This window comes from Euprymna scolopes, chromosome 41 (genome assembly GCF_053919585.1).
Source record: "Euprymna scolopes isolate OS-2025 chromosome 41, ASM5391958v1, whole genome shotgun sequence".
Taxonomy (NCBI): Eukaryota; Metazoa; Mollusca; class Cephalopoda; order Sepiida; family Sepiolidae; genus Euprymna; species Euprymna scolopes.
Genome location: NC_136522.1, coordinates 20,364,515 through 20,369,514, shown reverse-complemented (window position 1 = coordinate 20,369,514; position 5,000 = coordinate 20,364,515). Strand labels below are relative to the sequence as shown.

The 5,000-nt window shown below is 39.2% G+C and overlaps 1 protein-coding gene across 1 annotated transcript in view; it reads left to right on the top strand.

The window, feature by feature from the left end:
* LOC145266708 (uncharacterized) overlaps positions 1 to 5,000 on the top strand; it is a 64,473-nt gene that overhangs the window by 37,685 nt on the left and 21,788 nt on the right. The gene's annotated exons all lie outside the window — the stretch shown is intronic.

Genomic DNA, 5,000 nt, shown 5'->3' with positions numbered 1-5,000 from the left:
TTTACAAATATATGGTTCAGTTCTTAGTAAGTTTTTAAAAGTCTAAAATTTCTCTTTTCTTCATAGATAGCGCCAGATAGGTTGGAGGAGGTGCCACGTCTTCAGGAAATGGTGTGGCTATTTCGATTTCCGCGCACAAACTCTCGCTGGAAATTGCCCCGAAACTAACTAATTTCGCGCGGCGCTAGCACTATATAGTAAGGTCAGATATGGGGGAGATGATTTCCTAAGCCAATCAAATTACGCCACGAAATTGGGGAAAACCCCAAATTTTGCGGGTGTGCAATTCGGCCATATCACTAACTTTGCAATCTGAGATTCAAGTCAATATCAAATTCTCATGACCCCTAAGGTCACCGACTATCAGTCCGAGTTCGTCGAGGCTAGACAATGTCACTTATTATTGTTCCCAGATTTCTGTTGTCAATTTTGAATACAAAATATATCTCTCTGACTTCCAAACAATAAGCAAATATATCTATTTCGACAATGAAATAAAATACATATTTATATCCTCTATTTTTAAATCTTCGGGATATCTGCTGTTACCCAGGATCGATTAAAGCCATCTTAGCATACCCGGATCCCCAATGAGGGGCAATTCGCTCCCTCAGGTCGATCATGTTACAGAAGCTTTCACCAAAACCCCCACTGCCTCCCAATAAACACTGTTACACAAGCCTAGCGAACAATGACGACTCACCCCCACGTACGTGGTTTCTTTGCTTCCACAAAACAGGCATAATTGACGCTGCTAACATCAGTTGAATTTCAACACTTCAACTACGAGTTTAAAACAAATAAATAAAATCCTATCCTGTTCGACTTTATAAGAGGCGCTCAAACCCGATTTTCACATCCAATTTCTTTGCATTTAATTAAATCACCTGATTTCTTTTTTCTTCCATGTTTTTAAAACACTTTTTAGTCTACGAAATATTAGTTTAAACATCAAGAACAGAAGTTCACCCTAATCAGGGTATTATTTAATTCAATTTATCAGTCAGTCTTTTTAACCTCGCCCTTAGTCTCTCTACAGTCCTGATCAGCTAGTATTCCTCGTCCGACAGATTTTCTTCACTCACGAAGCCCAACTCGTTCAAAGGCGGATCTGGCTCTGAGACTCTATAGACGGTGTCACTTGGCCGCCCCTGCTCCCCTAAGGGAATTTCCTCTGGCTGAATGGTCAAAGTGGGTGATCAAAAACTGACCTGTGATCCCTGGTCGTGTAACCAATCGTTCCCTATCAGCTCCTTGTTCAACTCCTTCACGACGTACACCTTCATACGTCCCCCTCTTTCTCCCAAAGAGGATATAAGTCATCGCCTCTAGCTGCAACTCTGTGTCGTCTGCTTGGGCCAGTTCCACATCTGCTGGCTGTAAAAGTTCTCTCTCCGCCACCCGACGATATGCATCCGCACTTAACAATAGTATGGCCGCACCCGTGTCCACCATGGCTGTCAACATTACGCCCCCAAACTCCACAGGGCAGGTCAGGCCCCCTTCTCTCTTAGGACCTGACGGACTCTGAGCCGTCTCTTCTCCTGCGGCCATCCTTGGGCTGGGGCGGGCAACAAATGCTCCTCAACCGGCGACCTCCAGGCAGTCTGGGATCTGTACATATCCACTGGACGGTATCTCTTCGCCGATGGCCTGCCTGTCCACAACGCCAACAACACGCCTGCAGACAAGCCCTGGCCGTATGACCGAACTGACCACAGGTCCAGCAACTAAGGCGCCCTTTCACTCCTCGGTTCGCCTGGCTCCCCGGTCTTAGCTCCATCGGCTTCCTTCCTCTGGCGCCCTTGAGCAGCCTGGAAGCGGTCTCAACTCGGATCACTTGACCCCTCGATCTCTTCTCTGTCGGGTCAGGGGGTACTTTATCCTTATACCTACTTTTTCCTAACTTGCGATCTGTCGCATCTGTACATCGACTAACCGACTGGCTGAAGTTACCACGCTTCTCACAAATCGGACTGCTCACTGTCTTATGTCCCTCCCATCTACAGGCTAAACGAGCCCTTCTCCTCCGACCTCGGGAGGCATAGGGCCCCGTTGTCAGTCGCTTCTCCTCTGAGCCCTTTCTTCTCCAAGGCGGAGTTTTCTCGGCCCGCCTCGGTTGGAATTCTCTGACAAGTTTGTGGCTCTCAGTAACATCTTCCTGTAGTTGGAGACGATGGATTCTCATCCATACCCGTTCGCTATTCTGGGCTAATTCAACTACATTTTGTAAATCGACTGGGCTACCCTTAATGACATCGACTCGGACGTCTCTATCCCTTTAAGCCTCTCCGAGTATAGCCGCTTGGACGGCCCTACCTTCCCTCATAGTATCGTCAGAGAAGGCTCTCCTAGCTAATCCGAAATCCGTTCTCTTAACGCGGTTATCTCCTCTCCGGATTTCTGCTGGATTCGGACCATCTCTCGCATAGCGTCGAGGGCTGTTCGTTCATTGGAATAATCATCCACTAGGGTCGACTGCAGCTGTCTCCATGATAGTTGGGGGTTTTCTTTAATTTGTCATCCAAAGAACCTCGATGCCGGCCCTTGAGCGGCTTCATATGTCAACAAAACCACCTCTGTGTCCCGCAGTTCATATACCGTTTTTTTTTTTTTTTTTTTTTTTTTTTTGCTATCGCCTGTAGCCAGTTATCTAATTCGTTAGGATCTCCTCTGAATTCGGGAAACTCCAGATTCCACAGAAGGGCCCGATAAGCTTCTAACTGGATACCGTTTAGCCGATTGCCGGGGCGACCGACTGCCTGCGCCTCAATACCCAATCCACTAATGCTTCCCCCTCCAGTTCACCGTTGGCACCCGTCACCCCCTCTTCACTACTCATTCTTCTTCTTATCTTATTTTCTCTACCTGATAATTAACGAAACAAGAAAGAATCAAATCCATAATAACAACAAAAATAACAATAATAATGAAGGAAACGAAAAAAAAAAAAATACATATCCATATATGGATATATATATATATCTCCAAATATATATATATATATATATATCCAAATATACATATATATAGATATACTAGCATGGGTGCCCGGCGTTGCCCGGGTGTTTGGAGGTGTATGCTGAGCAAAAAAAAGGGGGTAATTTTTTAAACTTTGACCCCTATTATGACCCCTGAAAATTTATTTTTTTGGCCTCAAATCAAGTTATTAAGTTAGATCCATGTCCACAGAAGCTATATCTAAAATTTCAAGTGTGGAGACCCAAAATTGTCGGAGAAGTTTGGTAGAGTTCTCAAAGCTCAAATCGTTGAACTTTGACCCCTTAATCGCCAAATTTCTGGCTAAAAACGGATCACATAGATTTTTCCAAATCTCAGTACCCTGTATATCAAATTTCGAGTCTGTAGACTAAAAATTGACAGAGTTATTTCGTAGGGAAATGTACACAGACACACTTTCACTTTTATAGATATATAGATTTAAAATTTGAGTCTGACAGAATGACAAAATTATATTGCAAACCGATATATTAAACAAACGAACTTCAAAGAGACAAATGAACACATAAGTAAAAAAAAATTGTATTAGAAAACATTTCTTGATTATTCCACGTCTTTTTTTTTACAGACCTGACGACTGAGGTTCGCTCTTAATAAAAATTGTTTTTTATAGTCTTAATTTTGACTTCCCTTTTCATAAAAAACTAAAAAAAAATCAAGAAAGACAAGAAATTTAATTTTATTCTTTTTTCATTAATTTCTTTCTGTGCAAAGCAATTCTTTCAAACTTACTCTGTTTCCAAAATGTTTTTATTTTATTCCCCTCCCCCTTCATTCATTTTCCTCCGCATCCTGGCAAGTAGTAAAATAAACCATTTATAATATTTATTCATGGATTTATTTACTAATCATTTCTTTTGTATCGGTAAATGAATTCCATTTAAAAAAAAACTGTAAAAGTCACGTTAAAGGTGATTAAGTTGGAAAGTAAGTAAAAATTTACCCTTTTTACTTTTATACGATTTCTGATCACTTTGAAAAAGGTGTGTGTGTGTGTGTGTGTTTTAAAAATGTTTTTTAACTGCTATAATCTCATTTATATATATATATATATATATATATATATATATATATATATATATATATATATATATATATAATGTGTATGTATGTATATATATATATATATATATATAACAACGTGAGTATTCATATCGTGGGTTTGTATTACTGTACACATAGATTCGCAAAAATAGTCAAAAACAAATATATAAATAAATGTTATCAAAGGCAAGATAAGTTACTTTTCTACCTAACTGGATATATTTTTTGTGTTTTTATTCAATGTAATATATTTATTCAGCTCGAAAAACATACAGTGTTTACCGATGTGTTGGAAAATTCAAGATGGCGTCTCACACCCTCTTTAACACCGTAAGTTTGGGAAAGGGTGTTATAAATAAAAAACTATACAAAATACTATTAAAAACCCGCCGAATATATGTCAACCTATGTCACGGTAACATATATTGAGCGAGTTTTTAACAGTATTTTAACAGGGCACATCGTAAAAACTGACCCATTAATTTTCCTGAAGTAAAAACTATATAGTTTTTAAACTTTTAAAACTATACATTATAAAAAGAAAACTGTTCGAGTGATTTTTTTTTTACATGGGTGTCACCACTTATCAAGGCCCAGAGGCCACTCAAGGATAAGGGTTAATAGGTATACATTAGTCATTGTGATTTTAGCATAGTAAACAGTGGGAATTTTGTAACTTGGATTACTTGAAAAAGAAAACTGTTCGAATGATTGAAAATGAAAATAAAATAACAATGTAAATATATTGATAAGAAAAAAACAAAAACAAACGAAGTTTCCGTTTCAGGAACCCGAGTTTAATTTTATGTCGTAATCATTCAACTCGTTAGCGGTTTTATTCAGCGATTAGGGATAACCATACGACATATCTAATTACCAAAGCGATTTTTTTTTTTATTAAAACTAAACCTGTTTAGTTTTAATGAACCAATTTT